Source organism: Onychomys torridus, chromosome 18 (assembly GCF_903995425.1).
Source record: "Onychomys torridus chromosome 18, mOncTor1.1, whole genome shotgun sequence".
NCBI lineage: Eukaryota > Metazoa > Chordata > Mammalia > Rodentia > Cricetidae > Onychomys > Onychomys torridus.
The window spans coordinates 10,975,379-10,992,454 of NC_050460.1; the positions used below are offsets into that span (position 1 = coordinate 10,975,379).

Here is a 17,076-nt window from a genome sequence, read left to right on the forward strand (position 1 = left end):
CCAAAAAGCTCTTAGTGTAGTCTTATGATGAAATTTGCTCCCAAGAAGGGACAGGAATCACCAATAACAACAAACACATCAACACTTCCACCAGCATCAAACACCTCCCCAACATCAACACCTCCCCAACATCAACACCTCCTCAACATCAACATCTCCACCAGCATCAACACCTCCCCAACATCAACACCTCCTCAACATCAAACACCTCCCCAACATCAACACCTCCCCAACATCAACATCTCCACCAACACCAACACCTCCTCAACATCAACACCTCCCCAACATCAACACCTCCCCAACATCAACACCTCCCCAACACCAACATCTCCACCAACACCAACACCTCCCCAACACCAACACCTCCTCAACATCAACATCTCCACCAACACCAACACCTCCCCAACACCAACACCTCCCCAATATCAACACCTCCCCAACATCAAACACCTCCTCAACATCAACACCAACACCTCCTCAACACCAACACCTCCCCAACATCAACACCCCCCCAACATCAACACCTCCCCAACATCAACACCTCCCCAACATCAACACCTCCCCAACACCAACACCTCCCCAACACCAACACCTCCCCAATATCAACACCTCCCCAACATCAACACCTCCCCAACATCAACACCTCCTCAACATCAACATCTCCACCAGCATCAACACCTCCCCAACATCAACACCTCCCCAACATCAACACCTCCCCAACATCAACACCTCCCCAACATCAACATCTCCACCAACACCAACACCTCCTCAACATCAACACCTCCCCAACATCAACACCTCCCCCAACACCAACACCTCCTCAACACCATCACCCCCACCAGCATCAACACCTCCCCAACATCAACACCTCCCCAACATCAACACCTCCCCCAACACCAACACCTCCCCAACACCAACACCTCCCCAATATCAACACCTCCCCAACATCAACACCTCCTCAACATCAACATCAACACCTCCCCAACATCAACACCTCCTCAACATCAACACCTCCCCAACATCAACATCTCCACCAACACCAACACCTCCTCAAACACCATCACCTCCCCAACATCAACACCTCCCCAACATCAACACCTCCCCAACATCAACACCTCCCCAACACCAACACCTCCCCAACACAAACACCTCCCCAATATCAAACACCTCCCCAACATCAAACACCTCCTCAACATCAACATCAACACCTCCCCAACATCAACACCTCCCCAACATCAACACCTCCTCAACATCAACACCTCCTCAACATCAACATCTCCACCAACACCAAACACCTCCCCAACATCAACACCTCCCCAACATCAAACACCTCCTCAACATCAACATCTCCACCAGCATCAACACCTCCCCAACATCAACACCTCCCCAACATCAACACCTCCTCAACATCAACACCTCCCCAACATCAACACCTCCCCAACACCAACACCTCCCCAACACCAACACCTCCCCAACATCAACACCTCCCCAACATCAACACCTCCCCAACACCAACACCTCCCCAACACCAACACCTCCCCAACATCAACACCTCCCCAACATCAACACCTCCCCAACATCAACACCTCCTCAACATCAACATCTCCACCAGCATCAACACCTCCCCAACATCAACACCTCCCCAACATCAACACCTCCCCAACATCAACACCTCCCCAACATCAACATCTCCACCAACACCAACACCTCCTCAACATCAACACCTCCCCAACATCAACACCTCCCCAACACCAACACCTCCTCAACACCAACACCTCCCCAACATCAACACCTCCCCAACATCAACACCTCCCCAACATCAACACCTCCCCAACACCAACACCTCCCCAACACCAACACCTCCCCAACATCAACACCTCCCCAACATCAACACCTCCTCAACATCAACATCAACACCTCCCCAACATCAACACCTCCCCAACATCAACACCTCCCCAACATCAACACCTCCCCAACATCAACATCTCCACCAACACCAACACCTCCCCAACATCAACACCTCCCCAACATCAACACCTCCTCAACATCAACATCTCCACCAGCATCAACACCTCCCCAACATCAACACCTCCCCAACATCAACACCTCCTCAACATCAACACCTCCCCAACATCAACATCTCCCCAACACCAACACCTCCCCAACACCAACACCTCCCCAATATCAACACCTCCCCAACATCAACACCTCCTCAACATCAACATCAACAGCTCCTCAACATCAACACCTCCCCAACATCAACATCTCCACTAACACCAACACCTCCACCAACACCAACACCTCCCCAACACCAACACCTCCTCAACATCAACATCTCCACCAACACCAACACCTCCCCAACAGAAAGTCTGTAATCTTGGGAAACACATAACCTGTGGATGAGGTTTCTTTTTCTTGAAGCATTAAGACAATATTCTGGGCTGTGAATAAAGCTTGGCAGTAGAATAGATGCTTCACTTGTGTAAAGCCCTAGGTTGGATTGCTAGTACTGGGGGGAGGAATTAAAGAATGAAAAGAAAGAGAAAAAATAAAATACTCCATATAAAGTAGGTACTCAGTTCTGTTTAGCAAGTGTATAATTGTTACTCCCTGGTGTGAATGCTCTTACTCAGAAAAGGGTAGGGTTTAAAAAATAGTAAATGGCTACCTAAAGCCAGATGTGGTGGTACAGGTTTGTAATCTGAGCTCTTGGAGTGGGGAGCAAGAAACAGGAGGGTCACAGAGAGATATTCTCTTACAAGACTTTTTATGTACTCTGTCATTTAGTTTTCATAATATTGTATAAATTAGTTAACTATTTCCACTTCAGAAAGAAGACTGGTAAAAATGAAACAACTTTTCGAGGCTTAAGACAAAACAAAAATCTACACGGACTGAAAAAAATAAAAAACACTGAAAAGGTTCAGGCAGAATCTGAGCTCCAAACCCAGTTCTTACCACTACATTAGGTTGTGTTCTGAGACACCAAAGTGCTGAGATGTAACCGGGCAGGAGGGTAAATGCAACATTACAAAAGATGGAACAGAAGAAGACAGACTTTTCTTCCAAATGGTGCTTCCAAACAGGGCTACTTATTCAGCAGGATGAATGTTCTAGCAAAGACAGCTGAGAGTGCAAAATTGTGAACCTACTGTTCAAGTTTCATTTCTGTGTTTGTGATAAGATATTCGGGGATAGACAATTTAGGTAAGACAGGGATTTGTTTTAGTTTACAGTTCCAGGTTACAGTCTATAGCTGATCACATTCATACCTACAGTTGAGAACAGACAGGAATAAATGCCTGTGTGTTTGCTTGAGCAGCTGCATATGTTCAGCTTGATTTCTCCACTCTTACACAGTCACAGCCCCTTGCCCAGGGAATGGTGCTGCCCATAGTGGGCTGAGTCTTCCCACATCAATTCACCAAACAATTTCCTAGAAACATGCTTTCAAGGCCAACCCAATGTAGATAATTCCTTATGGAGTCTCTCTTCCCAGGGGATTTTAGGTTGTATCAAGTCTATAAGCTAACCATCATACCCACCCTGAAGAAAACATGAGGGGCTTTTACGCCACCATTGTAAACAGTCTTCTCAACCAACATTGTGGGGTATTTTCTAGAAAATGGTTCTTATATCTGAATAAGTGTGCATCAGACCTGACGGGATGGGGGGGGGTGTACTATGGAAGATGCTGTTTGGAAAATGGTTATCTGGCAGCATGTTTTCCTGCCCCCCCAATCCTACACTTCTACATACAGGGTCTGGCCTCAAAGGCTCAGAGGGCCTGGGAACCTGCTTTTTGTCCATCACTCCATGCACATCTTATCATACCTGTGTTCATCTTGCTTGGCATCTCTAGTCCTTTGTCATTTACAGTTCAAGAGCACTGCTGTATTGCAAAAATGGAGACTGCGGGCTGGAGAGCTGGCTTAGTTGGTACAGTATTGCTACACAAGTATGAAGACCCACGTCCAGATCCCTAGAAACTACATAAAGATCTGGGTGTTGTAGTGCACACTTGTAATCCCAGTGCTGATTACAGAGAGGAGGCAGATGCAGGGCAATCCATAGATCTGATTGGCTAGACAGTCAAGGTGAAATGCAGTGAGCTCCAGGTTCAGTGACAGACCTTGTCTCCAAAATTAAGGTGGAGAGAGATGGAGGAAGACAATGTCCAGCTCTGAATTCCACACACATGCACACACATGCACTTATACACACATGAGCAAGCATACAAATCAATACTGTAAAGAGATTAGGTTTATATACAAAAACAAAAACAAAAACAAAAACAAACAAACAAACAAAAACAAACCATAAACAGCAGTGCTCATACTTGATGCTGTCATCCCAACAGAGGCTGTGGGATCCCATCCACAACCTACAGTTGGGGACGCCTGTGTCCTCTCAGATGGGTCTCCATTCTTACTCCTAGGCAAGAGGAGGTCAGACAGCTCCTCCACTGACTCAATGTTCACACTCTTTCTCCCTGATCACCGCGCTTCTGACAACCTCTGCTCACCACTCTCTGGGCTTTTCAAGGAGAGTAAACACGTGGCAGAATGCATGCTCAAATGCTCCCGAATGACAATTAGAACAAAGCACGACAGCCACATTGTCAGTCTCTTCTACTATGTAAACAGGTGAAGAGTCAGAGAGGAAATGACCAGAATTGTGATTTTGGTTAGAGCTGGGGACAGGGGGCTGTTTCAAACCTTCCTCCCTAGAGCAAACTGTGCTTGCATGCATGTGTACAGATGAGGGGAGGGTTCCATGAACACTCACTGTCTTTGTACTTAGAGAACTCCGGACAGTGTTTCTAGGAACTACAAAGGAGTCTCAGGCAAGATGAGTACTCAAGGCCTTCTGATCCTTGCTGTCCTTAGTCCAGACAACTATCTGACTTCTTTGTACCCTCATCATGCATGAATGTGTGTACCTGCACATATGTATGTGCTCTAGAATTTTCTAGAACGTCTGTATCACCTTTGTGCTTAATGGCATTGTAGAAGGATGTTTGTTAAATCATTGTTATCCAATGAAAAGATCTTTCAACTTCTCATGGCTCTGCTTTATAAATACACTACAAGGTGGGGAACTCAACTATTAATTGACAAAGAACTGAAATTGAATTAGAATTTTTAATAGAAATGCATATTATGGCAAAGGAAGTAGTAGTTTTATCACTTCTAGGCAATGATAGGGGCATGAATATAACTGTGAATGAAAATTGGTTTACTGAAATGTATTTACATTATTTCTCCTCCATTGACACATGGGGATGCACACACAAGGACACAGACATGCATGCACCGGCACAGGCATGTGTGGGAGAACATATACAGTTGAAAAGCATAGGTCTTTTTTACTTTCCATTGTGTTTATTCAGCTGTGAGGGCCACAGGGCATCAGCAGGAGAGGGTTAAGTAGGCATCTCTAGTAATGTCTCCGCTTGTCCTTTGAGGAACAACAAAGACAGGAAGTGTGGCTTCCATGGAAGGAAATTCCCAGGCCTCACATGGACCTTCACAACCTGCCCTGTGAACCCCTGAGGGGTGTGATAATAAACACTCAGCCAGCAAAACAACCCAGAAGGGCATTTTTTACCAGCATTCCTGTATTCTCACCACAGGGCTAGAAAACATTTGTCTGCATCTGGGGACCTGGAAGGGCCTGGATAACCACCTGCTGACAAGGCCCTCTGAGCTGTTCTTTCTACATGCTCCCGAGCCTTTGATTGTGCTGGGGCTGGGCCTTGAGCCCCAGGAATTAGGATCACAGGTGGACACAGGGCAGGGCAGGTGTGCAATGCTGCATGTAGACCTGAGACCCACCTTTTCCTTTCCTGTGAGACCCTCAGACACAAACCAGGACCCTAGACCTTTAAACAATGCTGTACAGACCTTCCTCAGGAGTGAGCAGGGAGTGATTAAAATATAACAGTGAAGTGAAAGAAGTTTATGTTTTAATTTCAGAGTTTACGTGCGTGCATGCATGTGTGAATGTGCGTGCGTGCGTGCGTGCGTGTGTGTGTGTGTGTGTGTGTGTGTGTGTGTGTGTGTGTGTGTGTATTTTCATGCTTGAAAGCACACCACTTACTGAAGCTCTCAGCATAGCCAGTTTGGGGAGGTTTGGGGGAAAGATCTCACCATGTAGCTCAGGGTATTCTAGAACTTTCTCTGTAGCCAGGCTGCCTTTGTACTTGGAGAGGCACTGCTACCTTAGCTTCCCTAGCACCAAGATTAAAAGTGTGTGCCATCATACCCAGCTTAAGTGGCATTCTGGGCTTCTTTGCCTACACTAGAGAAAAAAAGCAAACAGAAAAACAGTGTTGGGAGCTGGTTGTTAAATACTTTGATAGGAATGACTTAAAAGGAACTTCTAGCAAAGTAGAATCACACTGTAAAACCGCAAGTGAAAGTCTAGTTAGGGTCTGGTAATTTGCAATATAGTAGCTTATTTATCTCCAAACTAATAAGCTGTTAGACCTTTGGTGTCTATCTTGCAGGTGAACAAATCAAAGCCTACAATAATTACAAAATTCTGGGTGGTTCAAGGCCTTGGTGCTTGCATTGGCAAGCGTGTTTGGGCTGTGAGCGTGCTCTTGGATTTTCTTCCTACTGTGATACACTTAAGAGCCCTTTGTTATACAATTCAACCTGTCTTCTCAAATCCCATCCCTATATTAAAACTCCATCCAAATCATGGGTCCATCACCAGGCAGGGGGTTATCCTTTGTTGCAAATAGAAAGCAGACCTTTTATTGTTGAATTGCCATCACCAGTGTCTGAGATATTTTTAGATGAAACAATCAGACCTGTCTCCTCATTTGCATTTGCCCAGAGTGGAGGACGACCCCCATCTTGACCCCCTGCACTCAGGATCCCCTTGAGTTGACTGAAGGGGATGACAGTGTCCATGTTTCCCTCTAGGTGGGGTTACCAGGATCTCCACTCAAGCCTCCTTCTGCCTCTGTACTGCAACAATGGACGGAAGCACAGCCTTGTTAGAGGAAATTCCCAGGGCCATGCTTTGGACATTAGACAGTTGCTTTGCTATGCTGTGTAGCCAAAGGGCATCTAAAAATAAACACACCGGTCTGCAAAGGTTCTATAATGCAGCCCTACACTGTTGGTTATATATCAAAGGGGGTTTTTATTACATAGCTGTTTTTAAGAAAGCCGACCTTGGTAAACATGCAGAATAAACTATATCATGTCTCTGTTTCTGCATAACAAACTGCAGCCTTTGCTGGTACTCTTTTCCATAGAAAGGACAGTTGATGGTCTTTTTCCTTCCCTGGGATTTCAGTGTGAGGCTGAAGGAAGCAAAGGTGTGCTGGAATGCAGCCCAGCATCATTAGAAGGATGTGAGGGTCCTAAGCAGATGCAAGAATAGCCAGTTCCCCTGTGTCTATGAAGAACCAAGTGTTAGCTGAGAAGTTTAGATAGCCTGAGCTCACTAAAGCTAATTCTCACAACTCTAGCAATCTCTAAGTTATCAGCTGGCAGAGGCTGTGATCAATGTAGTCTTTTTTTTTTTTTTTTTACCAGAAGTAAAGGTGGGTGGAAGGCTAGACAACATGACGTTAGAGAAGGAACCCCCACTTCCCCAAAGCTAGCTCTCTTCTCTCCCTCGGGGTCAGACACCAGACTCATGGCATCAGAGCAGCGTGGAACTATATAGCTTCAGCGTTTCTCAGTTAGGTTTCTGAGTGATGAAGAAACCTTAGCCTGTATGTACATCCATGTAGGACTCCTGTTTCAGGACTGATAGATAGCTGCCTGATTTTATGTTGACTGAAAATGTCTCCAAACACAGTGGTTTCCCACCAAATACGAATGTGTTTGTAACACAAGGACTAAGCCACAATCAAGTTCCAGAGTGACCCGAGAGTGGTTTGGGCTGAGCTAGTCCCCTCCTCTTCGTTCTTTTTCTGTACCGTTTTCCTGGAAGTCCGACTTAATCTATTGTTGCAAGGATCCTATTTTTAAATGATTGAAGCCAAAAGCTACGGATAGCAAGTGAGAAGTCAGCTCACGTCACTCCAGGCTAGCGATTTATTTTTTTTCGATTCTTTATCTGGTGGCTTGGATCAGGGCACTGACATCATGAGATTCTCAAGAGAGGGAAGGGACCTTCGAGGTCATCGCTCAGACCCCACCCAGTCAGTCATGCCTTTGGGAACACCCTGGCCACTGGTCTCCTGGGGTGCTGGAATGCTGCCCAGGACAGGGTGTTCCCACCCCCGCAGGACAACTCACCCATTTTTAGACAATTCTGATGGTGGGTAAATCCTTCCCCAAACTGGGTTGAAATCTTTTACCCTATAATTTCTATTCAATAATCTGGGAGCCTTCTCTTTTCCACACCAGAGACCTTTAAGTAACTGCAGGCAACCTTTACTTGTTACAATGTGTCGCTCTTCCTTCAAATATAGGTACTGTGTACTGTACGTGTCCTTCTGCTATTCTATGCCTGACCCTTTTCTCACTTCCCCCATCTTGGGATACCTCTTTAAAGATCTGGGATAGCTCTTATCTAGTGTGACTGGGTGTATTCGCACACTCACAGACACCAGAGGCCAGCTCATTGATTAGATTAGATGGGGGGCAGAAAGCTCTGGAAATCCACGTGTTTCTGTGCCTCCCCTTCCCCGCAGAACTAAGATTACAGATGTGCACAGCCACACCTGGCTTTTTGTAGGTGATGGCCATGCGATCCCAAGTTCTCACGTCTATGTGGCAAGCATTTTATCAGTTGAACCATCTCCCCAGCGCTGCTGGTGTAGTCCCCCAAGCCACTCATTACATCCATCAGCCGCTTCCTCTCCTTTTCACCTTGTGTGTTAGCACATAGTTTCAGAAACAAAATCAAGATTTAGCAAGGTACAACTACTTACTTAAGGAATTAACAACAAGGAATTTAAAGCTGGCTTGGCCTCTTTTTACCCCGCAGCAGGCTCTGGTTAAAAAAGAAATGGTCAGCTAGGTGAGGTGCCCCTCAACAGGAATCCCAGGAATTAGAGACAGAGGAGGACCAAGAGGTCAGGGATCTTCCCTCCTCGTCTATATATTAAGATGGGGACCAGCCTGGGCAGCATGCAGCCCTATATCCAGAAAGGGTGGTGGAGGAGGAGAGTGAGAAGAAAGAAGGGAAAGGAAGGGAGTGAGAGGGAAGAAGAGAGAGAGGGAGAGAAGGAGGGAAAGAGAGACCGTATTATATAAACCAAGGTTTCAGACATAATCTATGTATGCCCATTCACTAGACCCCTCCCATGCAGGTTAATCCCTTTTTACAGCTAAAACTATTGCTTATCATTTATAGAGACGAGTGCAAATTTGAGTGATTGGGAAATGACTTGAAGGGCTGTTGTACAAAAGTGCAGTGGAGAGAGAGGCAAAGCAGGGTGAGCAACAGGAAGTAAGAAAGAATTTGGGATGTCCAGGGGGTATTTACTGGGAAATGTCCAGTGGTAAAGGGTCAAGAAAAAGAGGGTTAAAAGACAGGGAGAGATGTCACTGGATAAGGCCCGAGCAGCTTGCGTCATCCTAAGTCTAGTGGCTGGGTCTGGATGCACGTAGATGGTGCTGTTTTTCCTGCAGCTCCCTTGGGTCTGCGGCTATGCAGTGCCTTAGGAAAAGGTACCAAAGGGCAGTGTGGACATCTATGGCTGGACTTAAAGGCAGAGGGACAGAATGACTCCCTTAGGGTCTCTTTGTGACTTTGCCTCAGAAACCAATAGCTCATCGTCCTTCATGTGATTGTGAGAGATGGGGATGTAGCTCAGTTGGTTGTGGGCTTGCTTGGCATGCATGAGCCCTGGTTCCATCTCTGGTACAGCATAAACTGGGGATGGTAAGGACAGACATGGAAGCCCAAGACTTGAAAATGGAAGCAGGGACATCAGAAATTCAAGGTCATTCCTGGCTACGTAGAAAAAGACTAGCCTGGGACCCATAAACCATTATCATGAGCCAATGTGAGCAGAAGCACCCCGATCTCCATGCACTGAATGACACCAAAGCTTCCCTATTCGCCACTGTAGAAAATCAAGGCTTAGAGAAAGGTCGTAGACCCAATGTTACCTGGCAAGACAGCCACAGGTGCAGGGGTTACAGACAGAGACCCCAGAACACAACACGAGTCTTTCTGCTTTTTGTCTTAAAGTTCCCGTTGCCCTTACTTGGATATGTTAACATTGTGAGGCACCAGGACTTTTTGTTTTCCCAGTTTCTTTTCTTTCTTTCTTCCTTTCCTTCTTTCTTTCTTCTTTCTTCTTCCTTCCTTCCTTCCTTCCTTCCTTCCTTCCTTCCTTTCTTTCTGTTCATTTTGGAGGGTACAGGGGTGAGGGGGGAAGAGGGAGGATGCTGAAAGGTCCCCTGCTCAGGTTCATATCCTTTCATTTGTCATCATGTTCCTCTCGCACTGCCGGCAGCCTGATAGGTGGAAGGTGTTCCATACACATGGCCAGAAAGTAAACCTCTGACTCAGTGCGGTAAAGAGTGGAGAGCAGGGATTAAGAAGAGCCTAACCAGAGAGGTTAGCGATCCAGAGAGACATAGAGACTTTCAAAAACACATGGGAGCACAGTAGATCCTCAAAATACTCGTCGAATAACTTAATCCAGTAAAGTCCCAGATCAAAGAAGGGAAGATATTATAGACATTGGCAGTCTTTCTGAAAAAGCATCTACCTATACATCTCATTCTGACTGTTAATTTAAATTATTCTGCTAGCACACACACTCATTTGTTCTTTCCTTCCTTCATTCACTCAGGAACTCAGATAATACTGCCTGAGACGAGCGGTTTGCCTGACATCTGATCCAGTGCTATGGATTCCGAAATAAAACACCAGAGTCTAGTCAAGGATGGGAAAACCCACAGCAACCGTACTTAGTGTGCCATAGAAACCACAGACCCAGGGTGTTTAGTAGGGGGGTGGAATTAATGTGGGGGCATGACAAGGAGTCAACTGGTGTGATATAAGACAGGGAAGAAGCTAAATGGAGGTATCCAGGCAGAGACAACAGCACACCCAGACACAGGTGGGCAGCAGAGTGACCCCAGGGACCAGGGAAGTGGTACTAGGTACAGTAGGAAAGTCAGGTGGTGAGAGGCGAGGCTGGCAGGGGGTTATGGAGCAGACCTTGAAAGAGTCATCTGCCCTCCCTGCAGGCAGGACCTGGCAAGGTTTATTACACATGCCACCCACCCAGGAACCTGGATGAAGTACAGACTCGGTCTAGTGAGGACAAGGGGGTTTGCATTTCTAAGGAGCCCTTAGTGATGCCTGATACAAACAGTCCCTGGACCCCTTAGGTAGCAGGGCTGAAGGAGGTGGAGAGTATATATTAGACACAGCTCAGAAGGAGAACCTCAAAAATCACAATTAATTTTGTGCCAAGAACTCTGTAGCAGGATACAGGGGATGAATAGATTAAAGGCAATACCAAAGCTAAGTATGCAGTGTCAAATAAACAAACAAACAAACAAACAAATAAATAAATGAGAGCATCTAAAGAAAGTACACTAGGGGAAAGAGTTCAGCATGGTCTTTGAAGTCAGGACAAATATCTCTCCTCAAGGAAAGCCTGGTGATGAGGGGGGCATGAAACCATAAAACAAAGCACACCCCACCCAATTCGGAGCTCTGTGAACTGAATCTGCCTCGCCTTCCTAAGTGTCTTATCTGCATCATCTTAAACCCCACTAACATCTAACAAAGGTGGCCGGGAAAGGACAAGCATCGTGCCTGCAAAGGATTTCTACACCAAACAGGTAAAGCCAGGCTTTGTAGTTATCACTGGATACATATCTGAGGAAATCTCAGGGAGAGCAAGAAAGTTCTGGAAAGCGACCGAGATGTCCACCAAATCCCTGAACAACATGTCTATTTTAAAAAAATAAATAAAAAGCATGTTTATGTAAATGAGAAACACTTTCTTCTCTATCCACCTTGATATATTTCTAACTTGAAAACTAATTAAAATAATCACGGTAAAGGTCTGTACAGTGGTGGGGGGTGGGAGGGAGGCAAGTCAGAGCATAAATATTTCCCCTTCCATCACACAGAAGCCAAAACACACAACCCCTAATGAGATGTTCCTCCAAAGAAAACAAGACCAGGCTTTGTGTTTCATGAACTATGCTGGTCACTATTCTCTAGCCAAAGACACATGAACTCAAAACAACCAACCACAATTCCTCTGCCTGCCACTATTTACCCACATAATCTTGTAACTCAGCAGATCTCCACAAAGCACACAAGTTGAGCACAGGAAGCCACAGTGGAGTGCTGGGTCGACAGCCACCGTCTATCTGCTTTAGAGCAGTTAGTCTCACATCCAAGGAGAAAGAAAGAAAAGAGGGGGAAAGCCTCACAGGCACCTACCTTTCTCTTCAGCAGTGGGCAGCCTCTTCACATTTACTCCTGTACAAAGGATCTATCCCTAGACCTCTGAGGGGAGGTGAAACTTACGGGCGTCCCATTCATTCAAGCAACCTGAGAAGGGTTGCGTTTCTCCAGATCAGTCTTCAGATACACCCAGGCTCACACAGGCTTCCAGACCTCCCGGGGCAGAGGTGAACTGTGGGCTGTTCCTCAGTGCAGGAAGAAACTGGGAGGCACCATGTGGCTGGAGGTGGAGGCGGAGGCTGAGGAAGGGAAGTAATCTGGGGACTGTAATAAATGAGAAATGCTCTCCACATGATTTCCTGTATTTGGTGCCTCTTGCCTCTCTCAGGGTCCCCAGAGGAAATCAGAAATTTAAACTTGTCCTTTGGCCACTGAGAAAGGAGAGAATAAGCATGCTAAGAACTATGAAAATAAGAACCAGGCACCAGGCTGGGAGCTCACACTGGCCAGCTACCTTTATCTTCAACCAAGTACTTTTCTCCTGAAGTCTCTCTAAGTGTTTAACTCTGCAAAAGTCAAGGATGCCTTCATCCTCTCCCATGCTGCTTCTGGCCATGGTCCAGATGGTATGTAGCAGAGCAGCCAGTAAGAAACATGTCAGCATGGGCTCAGGAAGAGTGTCTCCCTGCCCTCAGGAGAGACTGGCACTGCTCTCTTTATGGAAAGGCTCATGATAGTCTTTATTAATCTTGAAAAAAATCTCCTCATAATTCTCAAGCCATTCTTCTGCTTTAAGAATCATTGGTGACCTATGACTTATCAATTGCTGCAAGCAGGACCCTTTCAGCATGAAGTGTGAAGCTGGCTGTAAGCTGAGGACAGAAGGCACTCATTCAAAAGAGTGAGAGTTCAAGATGGCAGAAAGGAGCACTCAGCCAAGAGGCCTCTGTGAGCACCGGGCTCAGTAGAACTATACAGAGCAATCCACCAGGCTGGTTCCAGTTACAGGAAGATGCTGTGAACTCTAAATGAGTGGACCTCAAGAGACTTAGACTCCCCTGTTTTGCTTTGGTGGGGGAGGTGAAGCATATTAGAAGCTGGTGCATGGAGGGAATTGGGAGTGTCAAGAGATGCACACAGTCAGATTTTTCTTTGGGCCCCCAGATCACAAATAACTACACGAAGATTTTTTTTATTAATTATGAAAGCTCAGCCTATAGCTTAGGCTTGTTCCTAACTAGCTCTTATAACTTAAATTAACGCATTTATATTTATCTACATCATATCACATGGCATTGCCTCTCTTCCGTCTTGCTCCTCCATGTCTGGCTGGCAACTCCACCTTCCTTTTTTCCAGAGTCCTCTCTGTCCCCAAAAGTCCTGCCTAATGGCTTCCTGCCTAGCTATTGGCCATTCTGCTCTTTATTGAACCAATCACAGTGACACATCTTCATGCGGTGTACAAATATCCCACAACAGATACAGACTACAATGTGTCAGTTAACATTACACCAGGTGACTCCTTGTCAATGTCTTGGATTCTTCTCCCAGCTACCAGGGATTGTCCTCAAATACAACTTCCATGATATGTTTCCCATGATTAAAATCTTGTGATACCTTAAGAAGAAAAGCCAAGCACTTCATTATGACATAGAACAACTTCTTCTGCATGCCCTTTTTAGTCCTCCTCATTCCCTCCTTTCCTACCTCTCTTCATTTATAAGAATTACTCTATGCAGAATGCAGAGTCCCTGTTCCAGTGTCTTTAACTCTGACAGCCTCCCAAGCACATTCTCTAATAACCTGACCCCTGGTATTGTTCCCTACAAACTATGGTTATTTCCCAAAGTCAGGAAACCTGTCTTTCTACTTTCCTATCTCTGTCACTCTCTGAGATATGGACCAAATCCCCAGGACCCCCAACTCAGAAATATTTGATTTCTGTAAATTGAGAGTTACTTGGAAGAATAAATATAAATTACCATTATATAGGAGAAAGAGATCTTTAAGAGAAAGAGAAAACTAATTACTCAGAAGAAAACACGCAATTGTTGTTAAGGTTTTACACCTTAAACTCTGGCAGATGGAGGGCAGCATTTTCACAGGAAACATTGCTGGTGTTTCAAGTTTACTAAAATGCCATAGTTTGCCATGCCCTTGCAGACTGCATTATGAATAGGTGACGGCAACCATTCAGAAAATGAATATTTAAGAGTTAGATATGCTGGGGCTGGAGAGATGGCTCAGTACTTAAGAGCACTGGCTACTCTTCCAGAGGACATGGGTTTAATTCCCAGCATCCACATGTTGGCTTACAATGGTTTACGACTATAGTCCCAAGGAATTTGATACCCTCTTCTGGCCTCTCTAGAGACCAGGCATACATATGATGCACAAGCATACATGCAGGCAAAACACCCATGCAAACAGAAACAAACAAATAAATAAAATGTTAAAGCGGGCTATTCCTCTCAGTGAAGAGACATTCACTTGTCTTACTTTCTACCCTCAACCTAGTTCAAATGACAGGGTGAGCACATCTGAGCTGGCTTGGGGAGAAGAGGAAAATTCGTTCCAGCAGGAATTGTTTGGGGATCATCACGATTTTTATCTAAAGAAAAAGGAAGAATCCGAATTTCTTGAAACACAAGTTCAGCCATTATTTTCCATGTCTGAGGAAAGAGCAAGATGCATATAAATAGGGTTCATGCTTAGAGGACTCCAGAGGGAACTTTTCAGATCCTTTCTTGAAACTTAGCCTTCAAAAAAGAAAAGGTTATACAGCGAGAGAGACGGATCTGGCAATAAAGAACACTCTCGCTGTTGTCCCAGAGCACCTGAGTTTGGTTCACAGCAACTTCATGGGGTGGGGTGCCTGCAATCACTTGTAACTCCAGTTCCAAGTTCTTTTGGCCGCCTTAGGTACCTGCACACATGCGCCTCACATGTACAAATAAAAGCAAATATAAATTTTTAAAATGTTTGGATGTGCGCAGAAGAGAAGAGACTAGAGTTAATAAGGGTGAGGGGAAGCACAGGTCATCCAGACGTAAGGGGAGAAGGGGGAAGAGGATCGGGCAAGTGGGGGTGGGAGAGAAGGGATGGATCAGGAAAGGAAGGGAGGCAGGACGAAGGTGGGGAAGGTGGGAAGAAGAGTGGGCGAGGAAAGGCTAGAAAACATCGAGACACGAAGTAAGGGGTCATCACACACCAGTGTTTCCTGTAGGGGGAAGCATCAGGGCAGGCTCTCTGCTCTTCCGGCTTGACTCCTTTGTCTTTCCTCTCTCCTGCAGTCTGGGAGAGATCCTGGAACACACCACAGTGGCTGCCACTGAAGCAAAGCGTTAGCCTCCGCCGCCGTTTTCTTGGACTCCGAGGCATTGTTAAAGCCACAACATCATTTGTCATTTTATGGGTTAGAACACATCCTTGACAGTCACCACTGGAATTTTAAAGCATGTATTTGGGTTCCTTCCTGTGGCTTTCCAGAATCAAGTGGTCGCCTTTTCTGTTTACAAAGGCTGTTCTTACTTACCTGAGATGCCCCACTGGGGCTGCCTGATTAAAGGGCTAGCAATGTCAGCATGTCCAAGGACAATCAGGTCACAAACACTGTGGGCAGCACTGGAAATTTAAAAAGAAAAACAATTTTTTTGTTACTTGTTCATTTGTTGTTTGATTTGCGTGGGGCAGGGCGGTGCATGCACATGTTGGGGGCCTTACTGCAGAGACCAGAAGTGGGGTCAGGTCCCCTGGAGCTGGAATTGCAGGCTGTTGTGAGCCCTCCATTGTGGATGCTAGGACCTACATTTGGGTCCTCTGGAAGAGGAGTAAGTTCTTTGAACTGCTGAACCATCTCTCCAGCTCCATACACATATATCTAAAATAAAGGTATTAATGAAATGAGTTATTTGCATTTTTCTTAGCAACTCTGCTTCGTTCCTAGTTATTGGGTATTATTCTAGTTAAAAATGGGAGCATCAGGAAAGGCAGTGGAAGACTTTCAAACGGAAACAAAAAAAGGATCATCTGTTAAATGAGGGGTGTGAATCTATAGGGGTCTACCTTTTATTGTCTTTGGCCATTTTGTAATTATTCTTAGAAACTATTGTTACAGAAAAAATGATTCTCATTTTAGAAGTGGAAATTCATTTTGTTTGGTGACATGAAGGATAGTTGATGTCCTCTCTGTGCAAATGCTTATCCTGAGCATCATACTTTAGTTCATTATAGGGTAATATCCAGTTGTGCACTTATTAACAAATGCAGTACAGTCTTTCTGACCATCTATGTATAAATACACCTGTTCTTCAGATTTTCCTTGGGACAAATTTTAATGCCTTACATTCCCCTTTATTAATTCATGAGATAGAGACAACCTCTGTGTATTTATTTCATATTAAGGTAAGAATTATGGCCAGGCGGTGGTGGTGCACGCCTTTAATCCCAGCACTTGGGAAGCAGAGCTAGGTGGATCTCTGTGAGTTTGAGGCCAGCCTTGTTTACAGAGCAAGTTCCAGGACAGGTTCCAAAGCTACACAGAGAAACCCTGTCTTGAAAAAACAAAAAAACAAAAAAGGTCAAAATTATGATTTTGCCACTTTGAAGATGATCTTTGGAAAGAAGGTCAATGTTAGCATTGCTGACAGTGTGCTGTCTCAACGCTTTCCAAGGGCAGGCCCTTTTCTTAAATGTTCTGACTAGTTTTCCATG

General features: G+C 45.4%; 1 protein-coding gene and 1 non-coding gene across 2 annotated transcripts in view; one reads left to right on the forward strand and one right to left on the reverse strand.

Moving 5' to 3' along the window:
* Adgrf5 (adhesion G protein-coupled receptor F5) overlaps window positions 1-12,613 on the reverse strand; it is an 83,835-nt gene extending 71,222 nt beyond the window's left edge. Inside the window, exon 1 of the mRNA XM_036167972.1 lies at window positions 12,400-12,613. The gene's annotated coding sequence lies outside the window, so the exon portion shown is untranslated. The remainder of the gene's footprint in view (window positions 1-12,399) is intronic.
* Window positions 12,614-14,832: 2,219 nt separating this feature from the next.
* Window positions 14,833-14,959, forward strand: LOC118570148. Its single transcript, XR_004943142.1, has one exon. It is a non-coding gene; the product is annotated as a small nucleolar RNA SNORD22 (small nucleolar RNA).
* The last annotated feature ends 2,117 nt before the right edge of the window (window positions 14,960-17,076 follow it).